The 26,924-nt window shown below is 35.8% G+C and overlaps 1 long non-coding RNA gene across 2 annotated transcripts in view; it reads left to right on the plus strand.

Moving 5' to 3' along the window:
• The window catches only part of LOC132431063 (uncharacterized), a 391,882-nt gene that overhangs the window by 239,834 nt on the left and 125,124 nt on the right, over positions 1–26,924 (plus strand). For both annotated transcript variants that reach the window (XR_009520619.1, XR_009520618.1), the window contains one exon: positions 23,503–23,662. This is a non-coding gene — a long non-coding RNA (uncharacterized lncRNA). The remainder of the gene's footprint in view (positions 1–23,502; positions 23,663–26,924) is intronic.

Below are 26,924 nucleotides of genomic sequence, written 5' to 3' on the forward strand. Positions count from 1 at the left end.
CTGTCCTTCCTTGTGTTTTGATGATTTGATTTTTTTTCTCCTTACCTTTTTTGTATCTACAATAAGTTTTTTCATTGTGTTTACCATGCATAAAACTTCTTATTGTTATCATAGCCTAATTTAAACTGATAACAACTTAATTTCAACTGCATACAAAAACTGTACACATTCTCTCAAAGCAAAATCAATTTTTAGTAAATGAGTAGCCTCTATTTATTCAGCTAATAACATATTCTAAAATTAAAAAAATTTAAATCCCACATCTTTCTCTTGCAAGGCAACAGAATTGAAGGTTAAAAAGTATAAAGTGAAGTTTGTGAAAGAAAGATACATGAACTGTCATCTGGTATGTAGAATAAAGATGAGTTTTTTGTTAGTTTTAAAATCTACACATGTACTCCTCCTTACACTTTATATTTTTGATGTCAGAATTTACTTCTTTTTGTATGATGTATCCATTAACCAATTTTTGTGATTATAGTTATTCTTAATACTTTTGTCTTTTAACTTTTGTACTGGGGTTAAAAGTGATTTATTCACCACTCTTACAGTATTACATTATTCTGTACTTCTCTAAATATTTACCATTACCAGAGAGATATATACTTTCATGTGCTTTAGTGTTTCTGTTTAGTGTACTTTTTTTTTTCAACTTGATGAACTCCCTTTAACCTTTTATTCAAGGCAGGTCTAGTGATGATGAACTCCCTCAGTTTTTGTTTTTCTGGAAAAATCTTTATCTCTTCTTCAATTTTAAATGATAAATTTCCATGTATAATATTCTTGGTTGGCCATTTTTTCCTTTCAGCACTTTGAATACCATCCCACTCCTTTTCTGGACTGCAAGGTTTCTGCTGAGAAATCCACTGATAGTCTTTTGGGCATTTCCTTGTATGTGATGAGTCACTTGTCCTGACTTCACAATTCTCTGTCTTTGACTTTTGATGGTTTAATTTTAATGTTTCTCATTGTAGATTTCTTTTTTTTTTAACCTCTTTGGAGTCTTTTAGGCTTCATGAATTTTATTTACATTTCTCTCCCCAGATTTGGGAATTTTTCAGTCTTTATTTCTTTAAATAAGATTATACACTTGTGACTTTCTCTTCTCCATCTGGGACTTCCATAATGTGTACATTGATTGTTTTGATGGTATCCTATAATTCCCATAGGCTTTCTTCACTCTTTTTTATACTTTTTCTTTTTGTTCCTCTTACTGTGTAATTTCAGATAATTTGCTTTTGAGCTAATTGGTTCTTTCTTTGCCTTGATCAAATCTGTGGTTGAAACTTTGTACTGAATTTTTCAATTTGGTCATTGTATTCTTCAGCTCACAATTTCTGTTTCTTTTTTATGATTTCTATCTCTTTGTTGAACTTCTGATTTCATATATTGTTTCCTTAATTTTGTTTCATTGTCTATCTGTGTTTTCATCTAGCTCACTGAGCTTCCTTAAGACGATTATTTTTAATTCTTTTCAGGCAGTTCACAGATCTCCTTTTTAAATTTTTTAAAAAAATTATCTTTTATTATCTTTAAATTTTTACTTATTTATTTATTATTTAAAAACTTTTTTTTTAGGTTTGACTGTTAGAGCTTTATTTTGTTTCTGTGGTAGTTTCATGATTCCTTGATTCTTTATGATCCTTTTAGCTTTGCTTTGGTACCTATACATTTGAAGAAGTAATGTCCTCTTCCAGTATGTATAGATTGGCTTTGGCAGGGAAAAACCTTAACCAGTCAGCTCAGCTGGAGATTCTTGGCAGTCTGGCAGGTAGAGTCCATGAGCGGGCCTGCTGTTGGGATCTCTGGGTGGGTGGGCATGTGCCAGGGTTCACAGGTGGGCCTGGTGCTGGGGTCTGGGAGTGGGCCAGGTACCAAATTCCATGGGTAGGGCTTGTGATGGTATCTGCAGTCAGGTTGGCTCTGTACTAGTATCTGCAGGTGGGTGGGCCTGGTATTGATATCTCTGGCTGTGGGCCTGGAGCCTGGGTCTATCATAAAGTTGGATGCCCACTTTACTTTCTTTCCCCCATGAGAGACTTCCCAGGCTAAAGGGATCACTCTTGGCACTGCACTGTGCACTTTTGAAAAAGCAATGATGCAGATAAAGTGAAACTGTCCTTCCTACTCTCTTCAGTGCATCTGTTTTCATTTCTGTGCTCCACTTGTTTGCTGTAATCTCTCACCTGGATTCCATTGCTCTCATGAAGATATTTTTTTCCATGTCTGGTTGTTTCTGTGGGGGAATGAAGGCTGGAAACTTCTGCCATTTGCTGACATCACTCTAGTTTGTGCTATTTTTATATTGCCAGATCATATTTAATATTTGCATGCTAGTCTTTCATTCTTATCCCCACATTTTAGTGTCAGTTTTTTTTTTTTTAGTCTCAGTTTTTTAAAGTATAATTATTGTGCATGATCATTCCTTTCAGCAAAGTTTCTCCAATAAATTCTTGATTGTCTAGATATCATTCCATAATAGATTCCCCAGAAAGGGCAATTGGAGAAATGTTCCCTGGGTTCTTTCATACCTCTATACTTAAAGGGGATCTTAGTTGTAAATAAAATGCTCATCTTGTATTTTCCTTTTGAGTATCTTGTACATATTTGCTGTTTCTTGGTGTTGATGTTGCAGTGAGAAATTTGATGCTGTTCTGTTTTGTTTTTTTTTAAATGAATGAGTTACATAATTTTATTGTACCAGATATTTTTATCTGTGTTCACAGCTCTATTAATCTAGGTTAGGCAATATTCTATTATGGAAAAACAATACTCTATAAAACACAACACTCCCGAAAGCAGTTAGTGTAAGGGCATTCAGATTGAAGGGCAGTTTTTAATACACACTTAAATGAGGATTATAATTTTACATATAAAAGATTAGTGAATCATTCATCCTTTCAGAGTAAAAGAAAAAATACTGTTTTATGGCTTAAATTTCCATCTATATACTGTTGACTTCCAAATTGCATATCTGGCCTAGACTTCTCTCCTGCATTCCCTACACATCTGTCTAACTGCTTTCTTGAAACATGTAATTGGATTTCTTTTTTTTGATTTTATTTCTTTTTTTCACACACACACACACACACACACACACACACACACACACTGTATTTTATTTTTACAAGAGATAAATAAACTGACACCAAGCATTGTAAATGGATGACCACAACAAAGGCGACAATGATTGCAATTACCAAACACGAAACACACTCATACTATGTCATAATATTGACATTCAGTCCAGTAATCCCCCACTATAATAGCTCCTTTACTTTGCAGTGATAATTGATTTGTATATTTTTTGCCTCTGAGTCCTGTTCTATTTTTCTATGTATTATGCATGTCTTGATCTGTTTGCTGAATGCCCAAATCTATCTTTCTGTTTGATTTCTAATAATTTTACTGGGAAATATTTGGTGTTGGCCTGGGTGTTTATCCAGGTACATAGTGTGTCATTTCAGGACATTTATTCTTCATTTAATGTCTTTTTTTAAACTGTCACAGATAATTTTCTTAATTAAACTTTTGAATATTACTGTATTCCCTTATCTTGGTCTTCTTTTCAGGGATTCAAATACATGTTGGATTTCCTTCTCTTCTATGTCTATCTGCTTCTCTCCAGACCTTTCTTCTCTTTTTCAATATCTGTTTTATTTTATTCACATTTAACTTAAAAAAATACTCTGTTACTGATCATTCTGTAGTGTCTACTTTCTGCTGTGGCTCTTATAACTTTGTCTTTATTTCTAGAATTGTACTTTTTTCAGTTTTTTCTTGAATTCTACATATACTTCTATTTTCTCGTTCTTTTTCCTATGAATTCTCCCATTTCTGTTTTATGTTCTTTCATAACTACTGTTGCTTCCTGAAGGAGTGTTTTTTTAAAAGTTCACTTGGGAATGTTATGTTAAAATTTTCATCTGCTTCAAAACAAAAGTTTTTGATGAGTTTTCGTTAGTTGTTGAAAAATTTAGTTACTCATTTTCATCCTTTGCTTGTATGGAGCCAGACCAAATTTATTTTATGTTATGTATTTTGAATCAGATGGATTTTCCTACACTAGTGATAGGAGATTATTTTAGGTGGATTTAATCAGAAAAGGACTTTCCAGGTTTCATTATTCAAGGCTTCTCCCCTCTGCAGCCTGGGTCAGGTATTGAAAATATAGCCCCTCTTTCTGGGTGCCACGCCTCCTCTCAGCCTTTGACTTAACAAGGCGAGGGGTTCACTTCACCAGTTGTTTGGCATCACCCATGAAGATTTTCTCTCTTCCCTGCTTTCACTGCCTCAGCAGTTCTGTTCTGTTTATTCAGGAGGCTGCTCTACAAGTTTCCTTTTAGTGTAAGGCTCTCTCCTTCTGGAACTGGTTATTTGTGGGAAATTTCTGAAATCTTTCTGGTCCAAGACCTAGAACTTCCTGTTTTATCCTGATGCCCATTTGCCTCTTTCTCTGGTTCTGTTCTGGTTGGTTGTATCTTAGGTAGTATTTACCCAGAATCTGGAGTTTATTTATATTCTATGTTTTCTAGTTTGTTTTTTGTTTGACCAACTTATTGCATTTCCCATTCGTGTGAGGTTCTGTCTATCTCAGGTTGAATATTTGCTGATGATTTTTTTGATCTTTAACCACCTTTTACAACCCTAACTTTTCATTAGTCTCTCTACATATGTTAACTTTATACTTCCTTTTCTACCCTTATGTTTTCTGATTGTTCTGTCTTAGGTCCCCCAGTCAATTTTGCTATTTTGAGGAGTTTCTGGCCATGCTTACAGATATCTAGTGAATTTTGGATTTTTCTCTGTCTCCTACTTTTGCTAAAAAATAATTTTTCAACTTTATTATTGCCTTTGCTCCATGTGAATTTTAGGAGGAGAACTGGAAAGATTTGATACTAGAAGGCTATCATATATCTTTTGGAACCAAAATTCTTGACTTCAACTTCAATAATGAGAGATACAAATATTTATACGATGTGAGTGATGACAAATTGTATACAATCATATTCAAAATCACCAAATTGCCTGTAAACATTCATACATTTGGGTATAGGACTATGGGAAGAGCTACCCACTAATTATTAGTCAACTTTTTACTACTTTTAAGTGATGTCCTAAATCTAATCTTCCATTAGTGGCCAAGAACATTCTTTGTATGTAATTTAGCTTTCAGTGTATTCTTTTATTTTAGTGCTTAGAAAATGGCTTGACATGTATATGATCCAGGGGACTTGTTGTGAACTGAATGTTTATGTCCCCTCACAATTTTTATATTGAAATTGTAACGTCCAATATGACGGTATTAGGTTTGGGGGCCTTTGGGAGCCCTCGTGAATGGTATTAGTTCCCTCGTAAGAAGAGACACCAGAGCTTGCTTTCTCTCCTGTACTCTCTCTCTCTCTCTCTCTCTCCCGTGTAAGGATACAACAAAAAAGTGGCCATCAGTAAAAGGGGTTGCAGGCTTTCATCTGACACTGGATCTGCCAACACCTTAATCATGGACTTCCCAGCCTCCAGAACTGTGAGAAATAAATGTTTGCTATTTAAGCTCTCCAGTCTATAGTATTCTACTATAGCAGCTAAAATTGATTAAGACAGGCTTAAACAGCAAGAGGTGAATCTTGTCATCTACTTACAGCCTTTTTATTCTTGCTGCTTGAATTGGTACAAGTCGTTTGACCTTTAGTTCTTTGAAATTTTTATTTAAAAATAAAAAGTTGGGTTTAAGTTGCTCTGTTGTGTCAAATGACTAATGACATGGATAAAAAATAATCTTAAAATGCAATAGTATAGTATTGTAATTATAGAGACACATGTAGACATTAGAGTCAGACAGAACACCTGAGATTCAATCCCCGCTCCATCATTTACTGTATGACCTTGGGCAAATTAATTAGCCTCTCAGTTCAATTTCCTCATTTGTGAAATGAGGATAATAATGACTATCTCCTGTGTTGTTAAGATGAATGAGATAACAGATATCAGCTGTGGTAGTGCTTTTGGGCTGTGTGACTTACATCAGTGACAGGGATCTTGGCTTGACTTTCTTTGCACTTTTTAACCATGATGACTTAGACACCATGGACACTGGATCCATTATTTCGAATGTTTATTGAATGCCTTCTAGATGATAAGGTACCATTGTAGATGCTGGTAATATAGCAGTGAATCAAAATCTAAACATTTATAGAGCTTACACTTGTAGGACTATATTTATCAGAGCTTTTCTTGTAAATGTTCTTAAATAAAAAAATATATTTATTGACCCATGTAATTGAAAATCTGAAATTCAGGTACAACTGGATCTGGACCTTCAAGGTATATTATTAGGTTTCTCATTCTCCCATTTTTCAGTTTTTCTCTCTACTAAAATGACTTTGTTTATAGGCTAGTTCTCTCCACATGATTGAAAAGATTGTTGCCAGCAGCTTCAAATGTTTGGGTTCTTATGCTTACTGGCTTTAGAGGAACCTCATAGATGGCCTCTGATCAGCCCTCCTCAGGCCGTATAGCTTCTTTGAAACAATTTCTGGAGTACTTTGCATGACTTGTTCTGGGTGTGGTCCCCTCCCTGCTCCCAGGGTGCAAAAGGGAATGGATAAGTTTGAGTACTTTTTCCATTTCCACCTCATGAAATGAATTTCCAATAGGAAAGCAGGGTTATTGTTGGAGAAAACTTGAGATGGACTGTCAAGCTATTACAGTTTAGTTTAAGTTCTAAACTATGTGTATCAAAGTTAGGCAGTGTAGGTTGGTAGAGTTATTTATTTATTTATTTATTTATTTTTGTGGTATGTGGGCCTCTCACTGTTGTGTCCTCTTCCGCCGCGGAGCACAGGCTCTGGACGCACAGGCTCAGTGGCCATGGCTCACGGGCCCAGCCGCTCTGCGGCATGTGGGATCCTCCCGGACCGGGGCACGAACCCGTGTCCGCTGCACTGGCAGGCGGACTCTCAACCACTGCGCCACCAGAGAAGCCCTAGAGTAATTTATTTATATTAGGACTCAAACTCTTCGTACTAATTTACAGTTGTCAGTGGAGTTCTAGTTATTATACCTTTGTTCTAAAATACCAAGGCTGTATTTTTATTTTTTTAACAAATTTATTTTCATTTTTATTTATGTATTTTTGGCTGTGTTGGGTCTTTGTTGCTGTGTGCAGGCTTTCTCTAGTTGCGGTAAGCAGGGGTTACTCTTCCGTGTGGTGCACACGCACCACATTCTCATTGGGGTGGCTTCTCTTGTAGCGGAGCATGGGCTCTAGGTGCATGGGCTTCATTAGTTGTGGCACACAGGTTCAGTAGTCGTGGCTGGAGGGCTCCAGAGTGCAGGCTCAGTAGTTGTGGTGCATGGGCTTAGTTGCTCTGTGGCATGTGGGATCTTCCCGGACCAGGGCTTGAACCCGTGTCCCTGCATTGGCAGGCGGATTCTTAACCACTGTGCCACTAGGGAAGTCCCAAGGCTATATTTTTAAATTCAAGATCGAAGAAAGTGGTCAAATAGACATTAAATTAGTGGAGGAAGGAATATGATGAAAAATGAGTGATACTCTTGGACTAATTCATCAGTGTAATTGCTCTTTGTCGGGACCATTATTTTCATAAATCAACATGGTTTTTACAAATGTTTATTGAATGTACCTTTTATATGTGTGGTTTATTTTATTTTATTATTATTATTTTTTTGCGGTACGTGGGCCTCTCACTGTTGTGGCCTCTCCTGTTGTGGAGTGCAGGCTCTGGACGTGCAGGCTCAGCGGCCATGGCTCATGGGCCCAGCCGCTCTGCGGCATGTGGGATCTTCCTGGACCAGGGCACGTACCCGTGTCCCCTGCATCGGCAGGCAGACTCTCAACCACTGCGCCACCAGGGAAGCCCTATATGTGTGGTTTATTGAAAGATATTTGAGCCTGGATATTTGTGGCCTATTCCTGGTTGAATAATTAAAATTGTATGACTTTAAATAAGTCAGCTTCTCTGGGTCTTTGATTTATCATCTGCAAGATGTACTGGACCTTTAATTAATTCATTTAGCACATGTCTTGATTACCTATTATATACCTGAAACTGGATGTGCTGGGCATAAAGCAATAAAAAAACCCAGATAATGTCCCCAGCTTATTGATATTGATATTACTGTGGGGTTAGAATAATAAATAAGCAAGTAGATATAAAGTATAATATTGAGTGGTAGTAACTACTCTAAACAAGATAAATATAAGGTCCATGATGACAAGGGCCTTGTCTAGCTTCTGCATTTCTTTTTTTCTTTTTTTTAATACAGCATCTTTTTATTAGTTATCTATTTTATACATACTAGTGTATATATGTCAATCCCAGTCTCCCAGTTCATCCCCCCTGCCACTTTCCCCCCTTGGTGTCCATATGTTTGTTCTCTACATCTGTGTCTCTATTTCTGCCTTGCAAACCAGCTCATCTGTACTATTTTTCTAGCTTCCACATATATGTGTTAATATACGACATTTTCCCCTTTCTGTCTTACCTCTTGGACATCTGTATGTCTTCTTTGGAGAATTGTCTATTTAGGTCTTCTGCCCTTTTTTTTTTTTTTTTTTTTTTTTGTGGTACGCGGGCCTCTCACTGTTGTGGCCTCTCCTGTTACGGAGCACAGGCTCTGGATGCGCAGGCTCAGCGGCCATGGCTCACGGGCCCAGCCGCTCCGTGGCATGTGGGATCTTCCCGGACCGGGGCACGAACCCGTGTCCCCTGCATGGGCAGGCAGACTCTCAACCACTGCGCCACCAGGGAAGCCCTTCTGCCCATTTTTTGATTGGGTTGTTTGTTTTTTTAATACTGAGGTGCATGAGCTGTTTATATATTTTGGAGATTAATCCTTTGTCCATTGATTTATTCGCAAATATTTTCTGCTATTCTGAGGGTTGCCTTTCGTCTTGTTTATACTTTCCTTTGCTATGCAAAAGGTTTTAAGTTTCATTAGGTCCCATTTGTTTATTTTTGTTTTATTTCCATTACTCTAGAAGGTGGGTCACAAAAGATCTTGATGTGATTTATGTCAAAGACTGTTCTTCCTATGTTTTCCTCTAAGAGTTTTAGAGTGTCTGGTCTCACATTCAGGTCTTTAATCCATTTTGAGTTTATTTTTGTGTATGGTGTTAGGGAGTGTTCTAATTTCATTGTTTTACATGTAGCTGTCCAGTTTTCCCAGCACCACTTATTGAAGAGACTGTCTTTTCTCCATTGTATATCCTTGCCTCCTTTGTCATAGAATAGTTGACCATAGGTTCGTGGGTTTATCTCTGGGCTTTCTATCATGTTCCACTGATCTATATTTCTGTTTTTGTGCCAGTACCATATTGTCTTGATTACTGTAGCTTTGTAGTATAGTCTGAAGTCAGGGAGTCTGATTCCTCTAGCGCCATTTTTTTCCCCTCAAGGTTGCTTTGGCTATTCGGGGTCTTTTGTGTTTCCGTACAAATTGTGAAATTTTTTGTTCTAGTTCTGTAAAAAATGCCATTGGTAATTTGATAGGGATTGCATTGAATCTGTAGATTGCTTTGGGTAGTATAGTCATTTTCACAATGTTGATTCTTCTAATCCAAGAACATGGTATACCTCACCATCTGTTTGTGTCATCTTTGATTTCTTTCATCAGTGTCTTATAGTTTTCTGAGTACAGGTCTTTTACCTCCTTAGGTAGGTTTATTCGTAGGTATTTTATTCTTTTATAGTGAATGGGATTGTTTCCTTAATTTCTTTTAATTTCTTTTAATTTATAGTGAATGGGATTGTTTCCTTAATTTCTCTTTATGATCTCTCTTTGTTAGTGTGTAGGAATGCAAGAGATTTCTGTGCATTAATTTTGTATCCTGCAACTTTACCAGATTCATTGATTAGCTCTAGTAGTTTTCTGGTGGCGTCTTTAGGATTCTCTATTTATAGTATCATGTCATCTGCAAACAGTGACAGTTTTGCTTCTTCTTTTACAATTTGTATTCCTTTTTTTTCTTTTTCTTCTCTGATTGCCATGGCTAGGACTTCCAAAACTATCTTGAATAATTGAGGAGAGTGGACATCCTTGTCTTGTTTCTGATCTTAGAGGAAATGCTTTCAGTTTTTCACCATTGACAATGATGTTTGTCATATATGGCCTTTATTATGTTGAGGCAGGTTCCCTCTATGCCCACTTTCTGGGGAGTTTTTATCATAAATGGGTGTTGAATTTTGTCACAAGCTTTTTCTGCATCTATTGATATGATCATATGGTTTTTATTTTTCAGTTTGTTAATATTGTGTATCACATTGATTGATTTGCATATATTGAAGAATCCTTGCATCTCTGGGATAAATCTCACTTGATCATGGTGTATGATCCTTTTAATGTGTTATTGGATTCTGTTTGCTGGTATTTTGTTGAGGATTTTTGCATCTATATTCATCAGTGATATTGGTCTGTAATTTTTTTTTTTTTGGTAGTATCTTTTTCTGGTTTTGGTACCAAGGTGATGGTGGCCTCATAGAATGAGTTTGGAGTGTTCCTTCCTCTGAAATTTTTTTTGGAAGAGTTTAAGAAAGATGGGTGTTAGCTCTTCTCTAAATGTTTCATAGAATTCACCTGTGAAGCCCTCTGGTCCTGAACTTTTGTTTGTTGGAAGATTTTTAATCACAGTTTCAATTTCATTACTTGTGATTGGTCTTTTCATATTTTCTATTTCTTCCTGGTTCAGTCTTGGAAAATTGTACCTTTCCAAGAATTTGTCCATTTCTTCCAGGTTCTCCATTTTATTGGCATAGAGTTGCTTATAGTAGTCTATTATGATGCTTTGTATTTCTGCGGTGTCTGTTGTAACTACTCCTTTTGCATTTCTAATTCTGTTGATTTGAGTTCTCCCTTTTTTTCTTGATGAGTCTGGCTAAAGGTTTATCAATTTTGTTTATCTTCTTAGAGAACCAGCTTTTAGTTTTATTGATCTTTGCTATTGTTTTTTTTGTTTCTATTGCATTTATTTCTGCTCTGACCTTTATGATTTCTTTCCTTCTTAGTAACTTTGGGTTTTGTTTGTTCTTCTTTCTCTAGTTTGTTTAAGTGTAAGGTTAGATTGTTTGAGATTTTTCTTGTGTCTTGAGGTAGAATTGTATTGCTATAAACTTCCCACTTAGAACTGCTTTTGCTGCATCCTATAGGTTTTGGATCATCGTGTTTTCGTTGTCATTTGTCTCTAGGTATTTTTTTGATTTCCTCTTTGATTTCTTCAGTGATCTCTTGGTTATTTAGTAATGTATTGTTTAGCCTCCATGTGCTTATGTTTTTTACATTTTTTCCCTGGAATTTATTTCTAATCTCATAGCATTGTGGTCAGAAAAGATGCTTGATATGATTTCAATTTTCTTAAATTTACCAAGACTTGATTTGTGACCCTGGTTGTGATCTGTCTTGGAGAATGTTCCATGAACACTTGAGAAGAAAGTGTAATCTGCAGTTTTCACATGGAATGTCCTATAAATATCAATTAAATCTATCTGGTCTATTGTGTCATTTAAAGCTCGTGTTTCCTTATTAATTTTCTGTGTGGATGATCTGTCCATTGGTGTAAGTGAGGTGTTAAAGTCCCCCACTATTATTGTGTTACTGTCGATTTCCTATTTTATAGTTGTTAGCATTTGCCTTATGTATTGAGGTGCTCCTATGTCGGGTGTGTATATATTTATAATTGTTATATCTTCTTCTTGGATTGATCCCTTGAGCATTATGTAGTGTCCTTCCTTGTCTCTTGTAACATTCTTTATTTTAAAGTTTATTTTACCTGACATGAATATTGCTACTCCAGCTTTCTTTTGATTTCCATTTGCATGGAATATCTTTTTCCATCCCCTCACTTTCAGTCTGTATGTGTCCCTATGTCTGAAGTGCGTGTCTTGTAGACAGCATATATATGGGTCTTGTTTTGTATCCATTCAGTGAGCCTGTGTCTTTTGGTTGGAGCATTTAATCCATTCACATTTAAGGTAATTATCGATATGTATGTTCCTATGACCATTTTCTTAATTGTTTTGGGTTTGTTTTTGTATGTTCTTTTCTTCTCTTGTGTTTCCCACTTAGAAAAGTTCCTTTAGCATTTGTTGTAGAGCTGGTTTGGTGATGCTGAATTCTCTTAGCTTTCGCTTGTCTGTAAAGCTTTTGATTTCTCCCTCGAATCTAGCTTCTGCATTCTATATCCCTAGCGCCTAGGACAGTGCCAGGCCATAAGAATGCTCAATAAACATTTGCTGACTAAATGAATGAATACACAAATTGAATCGCTTGCAAATCACCTACACTTATTATCATGGATGAGTTCATTGCAGAGATTCAGGGACTTCAGAACAAAGAAATCCAGTGAAAACTCCTACTTGTTTGAAAACAAGAAGCCCATTTGTGTTGGTTAAATTTTAATGCATCCAGTTAGCTATGCTATGTACCCAGTTGTTTGTTCAAACACTAGTCTAGATTTTTCTGTGAAGATGTAATTAGCATCTTGTAATTTTGCAGATATAATTAGCACCTAAAATCTGTTGAGTTTAAATGAAGGAGACCACTTTTGATGAGTGGGCCTCATCCAATCAGTTGAAGTTCTTAGGAATAAAAACTGAGATTTCCTCAAGAAGAAGGAATTGTGCCTCAAGACTGTAACACAGAAATGCTCCCTGAATATCCAGCCAGCGAGGCTGCTCTACAGATTTGTGACTCAAGACTGCACCATCAACTCCTGTCTGAGGTACCAGCCAGCTGACCTGATATACACATTTGCCAGCCCACACAATCTTGTGAGCCAATTCCTTAAAATCTATCTGTCTGTGTATCTCCTATTTTTGTGGAGAACTTTGACTGATAAACTAATAAAATTATTTTAACAACTGTTTAATTTCCTTGAATTGAATACATTGTTTGTGTATAGAGTTTTTTAGGAAAAAATCTAGTTTTCTTGAAATTCTGAGACTTTCCTCATACTTGGTTAGTTTCCTCTGCTAAAGTGGAGGTAGTTGAAAACAAATAGAAATGTTAATGTAAGATGTAACAGGGTTAACCGTGAGGCTCGTTGTGTCTTGGCTATCTCCACACTCTCTCCGTTTATTAATATTTTGGATCTGTATCAGCGTTACATATAAGCTTATGCGTTCATCTCTCCGTTTATTAATATTTTGGATCTGTATCAGCGTTACATATAAGCTTATGCGAAGTATCACAGAGGCAGAAGGGGTTCTTTGATCCAAATGTAAGCCAACTTTGGGGTATGGGAGAAGGTAGAGCTATGGAGATGGAGGAGTCATGCTTTGCTAGAATCTTCTTGGGTATGAAGAGGGTGAGCAAGAGCATATGTAATATAAATTTTGTCATATATTATACTTAAATCTTTTATCAAGAATATATATATATGTTGCTCTTTTATCAAGTATCAATATATAGTTCTTTTATCAAGAGCTATAATCTAGAGGAAGCTAACTATAGTATATTTCAACATTTATATTGCATATGTTCTTGCTCACCTTCTCCCAATGTTTAACACTCAAATAGATGCCAGAAAGTAATCATCAAAATGGCAGAACTTAAAGATGGATGTGGGAGAAAATTGGAATATAACCAAGTCCTAAAATTATTCTTTCAATACAGTTTTTCGTAGGCGAAACAGGGAATCTTAAAAAAACAGTAAGATTTTCTAAAAGAGAAATAAATTTAAAACTTCTGACTCCAGACATTGAAAAAGACTTTGAAAGGTTATCTCTTGCATTCTTTTACCTCTGGGCAGGTTGTGTGCTTTGAGCCACATTTTAAAACCCTCTCACATGCAGCAAGAGTGCACAACTCTCATTAGCTCTCCATTTTAGTATTAAATGATTTTACTATCAAGAATTCTTACCTTTATCTAACATAATTTTTCTCTTGTTCTGGTCCAAATTGGAGTTGGAGAGTAGCTGGTGATTATTCCTTGTGTGAGAGCCCTTCATGTATTTATAGATTGTTATTAAATTGTCCCAAATCAACCTTTAATCTTCAAACTGAATAATATCCATTTTCTTGACCTCCTTTAATAGATCTTTTTCCAGACCCTTCAATCACCATTTGTAGCTTTCTGCTAAACCAGCTCTATTTTTTTTCCTCCCTGTTTACTTGTAGATCACAGAGCCAGAGAGGATATTTTTGGAAGAGTAGGAGTTTGATAAAAGGATTTCATCCTTTGTATTTATGTATATGTGCACCTTTCTTTATATAATAGATATTTAAAATAACATATTTTTGCAAGTCAAATGATATTTTAATACTCCTAGCAAGTTTACCTTTTAAAGGTTATAAGTAAATCTCTTTTAAACTGAACACCTTTGTTAGGTAAATACATAAAGAGACAGAGTTTCTTAAATTCAGATTTTTATGTTTACATCAAGCTTTCTTAAAGTAGAGGCCATTTCTATTATTATAACAGCGTTGTCTTTTTGTTCCATAGCAATTCAGTAACCAATTTCTGATTGTGAAGTATTATGTTTTAGGTCTGCTTTTGAGTACTACATTTGCACTATCAGTCCGCATTTATTTGGCACCTATATTAAAGATATTTGTAAAAACATGAAAAATAAATCATACTCTGTTCTTAAAGAGATTGCAGTCTAGAGGGAGAGATAGAATGCATGCAAATAATTAAAATATAAATTGGGAAGAATGTAAGTATAATAAGTTTGGACCACAGAGAGATTATCTGGAAACAAGGAAGATTTTTGAAAGAGGTTGCGTTTGCTAGGGGAGGTCTTGCAGGTGGTGTAACTTTTGTACAGGTAGAAATAAGGAAGGATCATTACTAGCAGAAGGAACTATCTGAAAAGTGCAATGGGACTGAAGAGTGGTCAGTGGAGAATCAATTAAAAGAAGAAAAAGCCAAAAGGGAGTTTGGGAGATGGAGTGATTATTGCCTTGGTTTTTTTTTTAAACTATGAAAATGTATTACTATTGTATGAAAATAAGGGAAAGAGGGAGGGGGGAAAGTAAAAGAATACATGGCTGGCTGGCATCCTGTAATGAACTAGAAGTAGGAGCAAAACCAGCTAAATAATGTCCAATAATCATTCATCTTCCCTCTACCAGTTCCTCTGGTAAGGAATGTGAATTCAAAGGTAAGGGTTTCCTTTAAAGAAGATGGTGGTTAACATTACTGGTTTGTTTTTTGGCTACCCAGAATCTAATCACCATTCCTATTTTGGGGGAAGTCCCTATTATGAGGTATTAGTTGGAGGCTGAGGTCTGTTTTCCACTATGAAAACCAAAGAGGGGGCAGACATTTCTTTTCACCAGTTGAAGCCAGAGACACATGGCCTTGACTCAGCCAATTTTAAGCTCCCATGATTTTTTTTTAACTTTAGGGATTAACAGAATGATGTAGTGACATAAAGCAAACTATCATGTTAACAATGTATCCAGGTGGGGCAGTGAGGAGTGTCCAGTGGCATGGCATCAATGGCTGAGTCCTCCCCTGACTCTTCTCAAAACGTGATCTTGACTATATTCCCCACTTTCTGGCCTTCTTTGATTCTTCCCAATTTCCTGAACTTGTTTCTTTATCTTTCCACCTGATTTTGAGGACTTCTGATATTCTGTGTACAATACTGTTTCTGCTTATGTTAGCCCAAGTCAGTTTTGGTGGCTTACAATCTAGAATCATGACTGAAACAAATATTAACCTAGAATCTTCACACAGAATGGAGTGAAGTGGGTAGAGATGACACGCCAGAATATTTAGTAGGCATCTACCATTGTCTAGGTAAGAAGGTTCATCGTCCAAGTGACACCAGTTGAATGATGACAGTGGCAATCAGAATAGAGAGGAGGGGCTGCATGTAGGAGATATGATACTGGGTTGGATATGAGGTTGAACAGCCTGCATTATATGTTACTATTTCATTACCAAGGTTGATTATGCCTGATCTGGCTGGTTAGGTGAACATCTCACCTCTTTTTCTGTAGAACGTGTACTTTCCTTCTGAAGATCTGAGGTGAAGAGGATGCCTTTTTTTAGTTGAAAGAGGATTTTAATTTTCAATCAAGGTTGATTGATACATCAGGTCATTGCAACTAATTGAAGTGAAGAAGAATGTAGGGTTGGAGAATGAAAAATGATTGCAAAGTTTAAGGTGAAGTGATTGGTTAAGCAACGGTATCATTAACTGAAATGGGGACATTGAAGGAGGAGCTAGTAGAGGGAAGGTGAATGATAATTGGACATTATTTAGCTAGCTTTGCTCCTAGTTCTAGTTCATTACTGGATGCCAGCTATCCATGTATTCTTTTCCTTTTTTTCCTCCTCCTCCCTCCCTCCTCCCCTCCTCCTTCCCTCCCTCCCTTCTCTTCATACACTAGTAATACATTTTCATAGTTTAAAAAAATCAAGCAGTCCAAAAGCACATACAATCATATGTTGCCTGGGTTCTCCTGGACCATTGAGAGCTGGACAAAGGATCTAAAACGTTACCCCATGCAATGTTTCCACCGCTTTCAATAAGATTTCTCTGGATGCCTGGGGGCTTCTTATTGTCTTACTCTTCTTATTGTCACTTTATTTTCAGGGATCTTCTTTACACATGACTATTTTATGTTGTATTTCCCAGAGGTTACATAAGCCCCGTTTACTGTTTTTCTTTCTTTTTTTTTTTTTTACAATAGCTTGCCCACATAGAACATTTATGCTATGTCAGATTTCTCTGGATGCTGTACATCACCTGTAAGGATCCCTTTGAGCAATGCTACGAACATCTCAGAATCTCATTTTAGAGATTCTCTCTTCTCTAAAGTATTTCTTAATCACTTCCCCCTCCTCTGTCTCTCATCTTTCTTGGATTCTTTCTTCTCATTCCTCACTCTCTCTCATCTGTTCTGCCACCTCCTGCCTCCTCTGGAATATTGCTCTCCTGGGTCATGCACAGGGATATTGCCCCATTCTTTGAAACCTTGTTATAAACCAACATCCATTCTCTGGGTTTTGCTATTTATTTCAAGTGCTTATCAGGTTATTGTTCCAAGAATAATTGCTTTCTCTGTAAAACAAATCCTTTTGCTAGCTACTAGTTATTTCTCTTCTTGTCACATACACTACACAGAGGTGCTATCTATTCATATCTACATATGACAGAAACTGAGTCCTCATATATATATATCCATAGAGTATGTGCAATCTTTGCATATGTGTCTTAAAAAATAAATTGGCTCATACTATACATAGTCTATGGTATAAATATCTCATTAAATCAGTATACATATATCTTCTTTTTATTATAAATGTACAACACATTTTTGACCATTTACCTATCAATGGACAATGAAGTTGTTCAGAAGTTTTCATTATAATAAGCAATGCTTTAATGACTATTCCTGTACATGTATCATTTTGCCTCTGTGTGTTTCTAATGGTTAGATGACTAGAAATGAAACTACTGTGCCATAAAATTCAACATTTTTAAAAATTTTTATTTTAATTTAATTTTTTTGGCTGCATTGGGTCTTCATTGCTGTGTGCAGGCTTTCTCTAGTTGTGGTGAGCGGGGGCTACTCTTTGTTGTGGTGTGTGGGCTTCTCATTGTGGTGGCTTCTTTTGTTGTGGAGCAGGAGATCTAGGCAAGTGGGCTTCAGTAGTTGCGGCTCATGGGCTCAGTAGTTATGGCTCGTGGGCTCTAGAGTGTAGGCTCAGTAGTTGTGGCTCATGAGCTTAGTTGCTCTGTGGCATGTTCAGTCTTCCCGGAGCAGGGATCAAACCTATGTCCCCTGAATTGGCAAGTGGAATCTTAACCACTGCGCCACCAGGGAAGTCCCAAGATTCAACATTTTGATTAACATACTGCCCTTCAAAAAAGATGTTCCAATTTACAGTTCCACCATAATTTTTTTAGAATTTTTACTTCCTGCACCCTTGCTAACATTGAATCATTTTAATTTTTGTCAATATCTTTGCCAAAAATGGTATCTTGCTTTTATTTTAGCTTGTTTTTTCTTCAGTATTAGTGCAGCTGACCATCTTTTCAGATATTTATTTATTTATTTTTTAGTAAGTTACATGTCCACATCTTTCCATTTTAAATTCAAGTTTTGTCTTTAAAAATTAATTTATAGGAATTCTTCTTCCTTATCATATAATGATATAATGTGTTTGAAAATATTTTCTCACAGTATCCTGTATCTTATACCTTAGTTTCGAGTAGTCTTTAATTTTTTCCTTTTTTGAATCTGGGTTTTACATCTTGTTTAGGAAAGCATTCCTTTCTTTAAGATTGAAAGTGTTTTTAATATATTGTATTATACTTTAGCTTTTGAATCCAGGTGAAATTTATTTTTGTGTATGTTTGACAGAGTAACAGATTTTTTCTGAGCGTGGCTGACCCTATGTATACCATTTATTGGATGTTCTCATATTCAGTGCTTGTTATAGACTGAATGTTTGTGTCCCCTGCAAAATTCATATGTTGACATCCTAACCAACAAGGTTATAGTAGGTGATTAGGTCATGAGGGAAGAGTCCCTGTAAAAATAGGCCCAAGAGAGCTCCCTTGCCCCCTTCCCATGTGAGGTTATAGTGAGAAGACCACTGTCTATGACCCAGGAAGCAGACCGTCACCAGACACTGAATCTGCCCACACCTAGGTCTTGAACTTCTAACCTCCAGAACTATGAGAAATAAATTTCTGTTGCTTAAAAGCTACATAATCGATGGTATTCTATTATAGCACCGTGAATGGACTAAAACACCCCTGGTTTGAAATGCCTTTTTTTCTTTCTTAAATCTTAATTTTCTTTCATTGACCTGTATTTAATAATTCTGGGCTGATACCATTTGATCTTATAACTATACCTTGTAGTGACATATTCTAAGGATTTAGAAACTATGATTTTTTCATTCAGTGTATTACTTTTACTTAGTTGTTTTAATTTTAATAGCAGTATTACTTAACTTTTTATGTAGGCAAAAAGAAATCAGTATAAAATAAAATAATCTGAATAAAAATTTAATGTTCAATGTGTATTGGAAATAACCATATGAACTCATGATTTTTTATTAATTAAAAATTATATTTTCTAGCTCTGTTCAGGAAAGGGAGAATAAACTACCCCTAGCCGTGAACCTTTTTAGTACTCTGATATGGGTCTCTAAATATAATTCACCACAGATAACAAGGTTCCTTAAAGGCTATGGCAGTTTCTAAGTATGAAATAGGTAATGTAAAAAAGTGAGCCAAGGGACTTCCCTGGTGGTGCAGTGGTTAAGAATCTGCCTGCAATGAAGGGGACACGGGTTCAATCCCTGGTCGGGGAAGATCCCACATGCCGCCGATCGACTAAACCCGTGTGCCACAACTACTGAGCCTGTGCTCTAGAGCCTGTGAGCCACAACTACTGAGCCTGCGTGCCTAGAGCCTGTGCTCCTCAACGAGAGAAGCCACCGCAATGAGAAGCCTGTGCACCGCAAAGAAGAGTAACCCCCACTCGCTACAACTAGAGAAAGCCCATGCGCAGCAACGAAGACCCAACGCAGCCAAAAATAAAATAAATGAATAAACAAATTATAAAAAAAAAAGAAAAGAAAAGTGAGCCAAGGAGATCTTGTTGTACCAAAAAGCAAAGAGGGGGTTTCCCTGGTGGCGCAGTGGTTGAGAGTCCACCTGCCAATGCAGGGGACGTGGGTTTGTGCCCCGGTCCGGGAAGATCCCACATGCCGCGGAGCGGCTAGGCCCGTGAGCCATGGCCGCTGAGCCTGTGCATCTGGAGCCTGTGCTCCGCAGCGGGAGAGGCCACAACAATGAGAGGCCCGTGTACCGCAAAAAAAAAAAAAAAAAAAAAAAAGCAAAGAGGCTTTCAAGGACTCATGGAGTCTTATCAAAACAGCATAGAAGCCAAGGGCTCCTTGGCTGAAGGTGGACAATTTTATCATTGAAAGAAAAATGGCTATGATTGATTTGAAACGCATGGATACAGTCCATAATGATATCATAAAGAAAACAAAATAAGCCTATTTCTTATCAGCAGAGATGACCATTATACTAACTTGTTAACATATACATTGGTAATTAAAAAGAAAGGATTAAACATTTATTCTTCCATTTATTCTAGCTGGAAATGAATTTCAGAGAAGCCAAAGTGTCTCAGTTAAAAACAGATTTTTTTTTTTTTACGAATGGCAACTAATCAATGTGGAATAAATAGTACAGTTAGAAAAATCTTTTTTAAAAATCCATATTGGAATAATTGATTCAGGCAAAGGTTATTAGTGCATGCTAAACCATTAAGTGCGGTGCTGGGAAACTCAAAATTTCATGGTGACAAATTACAAGCCTAAGGATTTCTTTACGGTTGCAAAAGGAAAGAATCTAACTTGGCAGTGGAGTAATCAGACTCTCCCCACGCAAACCCAATGATCAACTATACCAACACTAGCAGTGGACAACCAGATGTTTTGTACCTCTAAATACGATGCTAAAAGTAGAACCAGTGTCACCTATTAAACATTTCTACTAAAAAAATTAAACCTGAGTCTAAACAAGGCTTTACATCTAACTTCTATTTTTCAGGAAATAGTGGGCATAAAAAAAGAAAATGCTAAACAAGACCATGAAAAAAACAATCAGAAAAATCTCAAACATAGTTCAAAACATAGGACAACTTATATAATTTTCCTGTTTTGTTCTTTAAGTCGATGACAAGAAAAGAAAAAGTGTGTCTGTATGTGTATATGTGTGTAGTAATGTGAGTCCTACTGTATACTAAAAGAGACAAAATATACAACAACCAAATGCCACATGCAGATCCTGCAGGGATCCTGGTTTGAACCTATTAGCAATGAAAATTATCTTTAGGATAATTACGAATATTTGAATATGAACTGAGTAATAGAATTATTATTAATTTTGTTAAATATTATACTTTTATGTGGTTGTATAGAAAAATATTCCTAGTTTTTAGAAATGCATTCTAAAATACTTTGGACCAGAGTGTCATAAAGTCCTTAATTTTTAAAATATATTACAGTAAATAAATATATAAACAAATATGGTTAAATATTAATTGTTATGTCTAAGTGTTAAGCTTATGGCTATTTATTTTATAGTGTGCCTATGTATATTTACTTTTCTTTGTATTTGAAAAATTTTATAATAAGTTGAATAAGTAAAAGAAAATATTATATATATAACTTATATATCATAAGTCATTTATTTTTAGGATTCAAATAAAAAGGTCTTAAGATATTTAAATTAAGGTTTTATTTTATATATGTGTTTATTATATTGTGTCTTGCTATCCAGTAGTACACCCTTCCATTTATTCAGAATCTTAAAGAAATGTTATTCAGTACTTTTATGGTTTTCTTCATGTAGAACTTGAATATTTCCTGTTAGATGCTTTTCTAAGTATCTTAAGTGTATAGTTACTCTTGTCTAGTTGCAGTTGCTATTGACCAGAAAAGTAATGGCCCATAGGGAAATTGATCTTATTTTTTGGCCATCTTGCTGGACTCTTTAGTGGTAATAGATAGTTTTACAATTTTATATTTTCCTTTCTAATAGTCCCTTTTAACTGTAAAAAGTAAAATGCATACAAAGACCTATATAAAACATAAATATACAGGGCAATGGAATATTATTAATCGATCATAAATATAATCACCTCCAAAATTAAAAAAAAACTGAAAATTTCCAGCACTCCCTGCCTTGTGTCCATTCTATTTCACATGTGTTGACTGATCTACTAGCCATTCTGAAATTTAATTTTCTAGGTCATAATTATTTTGCAATATATTCTTACTTTTTTGAGTTTTATCTGAGAAATTCTGAATTCAAAGAATACCAAGTGTGGTCATCAGCATAAAATAGAGTATTATATCTATAAGATGTTTTATGTAAGCCTTATACAAGCCACAAAGCAAAAAGCTACAGCAGATTCACAAAAGATAAAGAGAAGAGAATCAAAGCATACCACTATGAAAAATCATCAATTCAAGAAGGAAGGCAGCAAGTGAGGAAGAAAGGAACAAGGAAATTACATAACGGCCAGAAAAGAATAAGATGGCAAATAGTAAGTTTTTAACTATGAATAATTACTCTAAATCTAAATTGATTGAATTCTCCAATCAAAAGACATAAAGTGGATGGATGGATTAAAAAACAAGACCCAACTATATGCTGCCTGCAAGAGGCTCACTTCAGCTTTAAGGACACACATAGGCTCAATGTGAAGAGATGGAAAAAGATATCCCATACAAGTGGAAACCAAAAGAGAGCAGGGATAGCTATACTTTGTCAGACAAAGTAGACTTTAAGCCAAAAATGATAACAAGAGTCAAAGACATCATCATATAAAAATAAAGGGGTTGCGGGCTTCCATGGTGGCGCAGTGGTTGAGAGTCCGCCTGCCGATGCAGGGGACGCGGGTTCGTGCCCCGGTCCGGGAGGATCCCACATGCCGCGGAGCGGCTGGGCCCGTGAGCCATGGCCGCTGAGCCTGCGCGTCCAGAGCCTGTGCTCCGCAGCGGGAGAGGCCACAACAGTGAGAAGCCCGCGTACCGCAAAAAAATAAATAAATAAATAAAGGGGTTAATACATCAAGAAGATATGACATTCATTAATATATATGCATCCAACATTGGAGCACTAACAATATGAAGCAAATACTAGCAGCACTGAATGGACAAATAAACAACAATACAATAATAGTAGGGAACTTCAACATACCACTTTCAACAGCTGGTAGGTTAATCAGACAGAAAATCAACAAGGAAACATTGGACTTGACCCATAATTTAGAGCAAACCTAGCAGACATATACAGAATATTCCATCTACCAGCAGTAGAATACACATTCTTCTTAAGTGCACATGGAACATTCTCTAGGGTAGATTATGTGACAGGTCACAAACAAATCTTAGCGAATTTAAGAAGGTTGAAATCATATGTAGCATCTTTTCTGTTTTTGATTTTAGCAAACTGAAAATCAATAACAAGAGGAAAGACAAGTACTGTATGATATCACTTATATGTGGAATCAAAAAAAGCCAAACTCATAGAAACAGAGAGTAGAGTGGTGGTTACCAGGGGCTGGGGGGAGTGGGGGCAATGGGGAGATGTTGGTCAAATGACTCAAACCTAAGATGCATAAATTCGGGGGATCTAATGTACAATGTGGTGATTATAGTTACTAATACTGTATTGTATACTTGACAGTTGCTAAGAGAATGGACCTTAAATATTTACACCATAAAGAAATGATAATTATGGGATGTGATGGAGGTGTTAACTGATGCTATGGTGGTACTTATTTGCAATATATATGTGTAACAAATTAATAAGTTATACATGTTAAACTTTCAAAATGTTATATGTTACTTATAGCTCAAAAAAAACGGGAAAAAAACATTTGAAGTGAGGACAAAGGTGGAGGATAGAAGGGGAAATTGTCTTCTAAATTTGAACAGTGTCGGCAGTTATTGGGAAAGCAGGATGCCATTTTTTTTTTTTTTTTTTTTAGATTTGCTGATGGAACAGAAGGATGTTAAAGAAAAATGAAAACAAAGCCGTACTTTCTTACCATATTACCACCCAAAAAGAAATCTATTAAGTGAAATAACAGAAAAGTGTGTGCAGTCTAAACTGGAGTTACTGACAAGTATTTAAAGTATCTACAACAGGTATGAAACCCCCAAACCCCAGCAGTGTTTTCATAGGAATTAAAGAAAGGGAGTTGCTGTCTCCCTCCATGATTTTTTGGCCTGCATAAAATGATAAGCACATTTAAGACAGATTTGAAACTAGATCCTGAAACTGTCCAACCCAATTTTATATCTGAAGACAGAAAAAGTGCCACTTGTAGAAAATCAAATGTTCCTTACAGTGCCAGGAAGCTTACTTTTCACCTTCCTGTCCTGAGTTCTGAAGGGTTTGAGGTTGGCATGCACTACTGGCAGGTAGAAGTGAGACACAGGTGACTGGCTGTAAGTGTGTGGAAGGAATCTTTCCCCAGTGATGCTCCTACGTGAGCATCCTCCAAGGATGGCTGCTGGCAGATCCAGCACTACACTAGTCTCTGTGGTATAGGGAATACAGGAAGACTCATATGGGTTGGCATTCTTTTGGATTATGAGTTGGGAGAGGTTTCACTTTATAATATGAATAGATCTCAACATTTATAGCTTCAGTGATACATTTACAGGAAAAATTTAGGCCTTATTTCTCTACTGGGCTTACTTCAAACTCTCTTACAATCTGTAAAATCACAAATGAATGGTGAAGGATCTAGAAGACTATTCACATCTGTTTTATTTTCTTTCTGTGTTCATGAAATTTTTTAAGGATGTATAATCCTGGCTTAATTTGGGGGATAATCTGCTTTCCACAGTTAGGGAGATTTTTTTCTTCAATAAGCCAAAGTAACTAATTTTTTGGTATTTCTGCTTCCATAACTAATTGTAATGTATGTAATACCTATTCTACAGGGATGATATGTGAATCAATTACAAAATGCTTTAGCACTTCCAAAAGGGAGGACCTCAGAATTACCACTTCTTCTTGCCCATCTTGTTTTCTCAATGCCAATAAATGTATTTTATCATATTAAAAAAAGATAGCAAATATAAGACATTTTCTCTCTTGCTTCAGCTTACTTATTAGTTTCATCTGTTGGGAATATATTACATTAATCTACAATTTTTTTTGTTACAGTTATATGACTTTCTCTGTGTGTATATATATACATATACATATATATATAAAATACATGTATATAGAATATAATTAAGTATACATATATAGTACTAATAAGTTAATTTGAAAAATTATTTTTTTCCTAGAACACGTATTCAGGTTTTGGTATTAATTAGGTGCACTCATGAAAAGATGCTCGACATGCTAATCATTAGAGAAATGCAAATCAAAACCACAATGAGATACCACCTCTCACCGGTCAGAATGGCCATCATCAAAAAATCTCACCGGTCAGAATGGCCATCATCAAAAAATCTACAAACAATAAATGCTGGAGAGAGTGTGGAGAAAAGGGAACCCTCCTGCCCTGTTGGTGGAATGTAAATTGATACAGCCACTATGGAGAACAGTATTGAGGTATCTTAAAAAACTAAAAATAGAACTACAGTATGACCCAGCAATCCCACTACTGGGCATATACCCTGAGAAAACCATAATGCAAAAAGATACATGTATCCCAGTGTTCATTGCAGCACTATTTACAATAGCCAAGACATGGAAATAACCTAAAGGTCCATCAACAGAAGAATGGATACAGAAGTTGTGGTACATATCTACAATGGAATATTACTCAGCCATAAAAAGGAATGAAACGGAATTATTTGTAGTGATGTGGATGGACCTAGAGTTTGTCATACAGAGTGAAGAGAAAAACAAATACCATATATTAACACGTATATATGGAATCTAGAAAAATGGTACTGATGAACCTAGTGGCGGGGCAAGAATACAGACACAGACATAGTTAATGGACTTGTGGACACAGGCTGGGGAAGGGAGGTGGGGCGAATTGAGAGAGTAGCATTGACATATATACACTACCATGTGTAAAATAGATAGCTAGTGGGAAGCTGCTTTGTGAGAGACAGATATTCAAAAAATTTTCAACTCAGTGTAGAAAGCTGTAAATATACCATCTTTGAGTATAATTCTCAGATATTTAGCCTCCCTAAAAGTTATGTTTTACTTTCCTAGGACACAAGTATTTTGAACTTAAAATTTTCTTTTTCATTAGTAATTTCCAAAAATAAATCACAGTAAACCACCCACTGTTAGAACAAGTTCATCTGGATTAATCAGATTTAAATGGGAGGCAGAGCTGAGGGACATCTTGTGAATTGTGAAGAGGCTTTGTAATCAAGATGTAAACACTAAGATCTATAGAACTTCTGAAGAACAGGAGAAATCATTATTTTGATGTCCTCCTTTCCAATTTTCTCATCAAAATGCAAACATATGGTACTTAGTATTTCCTAATTATAATTTATTAATCAAGTATTAAAAAGAAGCTGCATTTTAGGAATTTGCAGGCAGTAATGATGAGATATCTTGATGACTTTGGTAACCATATTTTAAAAATTCTGGCCTTGGTCCTATCCTAAAAAAAGAGGGTTTGTACTGTTTAAAGCAATTCAAATTGCTCTATACCAGCAACAATTCTGGAATAGATATATGTACAAATTAAATCTTATGTGGCAATTTTGATTTAAGATTTCTTATTAATTTTATATCTTCTCATCTTTACTAAACATTTAATTTCTGTTACTTATATATAAAATATATGATTAGGTATAAATTTAGTAACTAAATATTGACACTTGGTGAATTTTTGCCTCTGAATTGCTTTCTTATGGTGCTATTTTATCTTTATTTTTTTAAATCTGGGGTCAGATGGATTGGATAGGAAATGTTGGAGATAAGTTAAATGTCATGTAATTGAAATGTTATTCAGTTACTGAGGTCTGCCATCACAAGAAGTGTACAGCTAATGAAACCAAACAACTTAACGTGAGTTTTACATACGTGGCAAAAACTTTGCTACATAAAAGCGCTAACTTGCTTGATTACTGCTGGTTCAGTCCAGGTTGAACACAGCTCTTTTTTCGGGGTCAATGGCTATATATGCCCTGCTGGTAGTAAAGTGGCTTTCTTGCTAACTGAGCTTTAACAAAGCACACTCAAGAGATACTAAATGAGGGGGTAGTTTGATTAAGGACTTGTATGGGTAACTATTTTTTAAGACTGATTTGAATACAGTAGAAATCTGAGTTGAGATTTTAGATTATAGCAGAGAAAGTATGCCAAAGAAAGTAATAATTTGTAACCCAAATGAATACTTTCATCCCTTTACAGTTATTGAAATGCATCTTACACTTTAATTTTGGCTTAAATATGTAAAAGCAAGTATTT

This window comes from Delphinus delphis, chromosome 9 (genome assembly GCF_949987515.2).
Source record: "Delphinus delphis chromosome 9, mDelDel1.2, whole genome shotgun sequence".
NCBI lineage: Eukaryota > Metazoa > Chordata > Mammalia > Artiodactyla > Delphinidae > Delphinus > Delphinus delphis.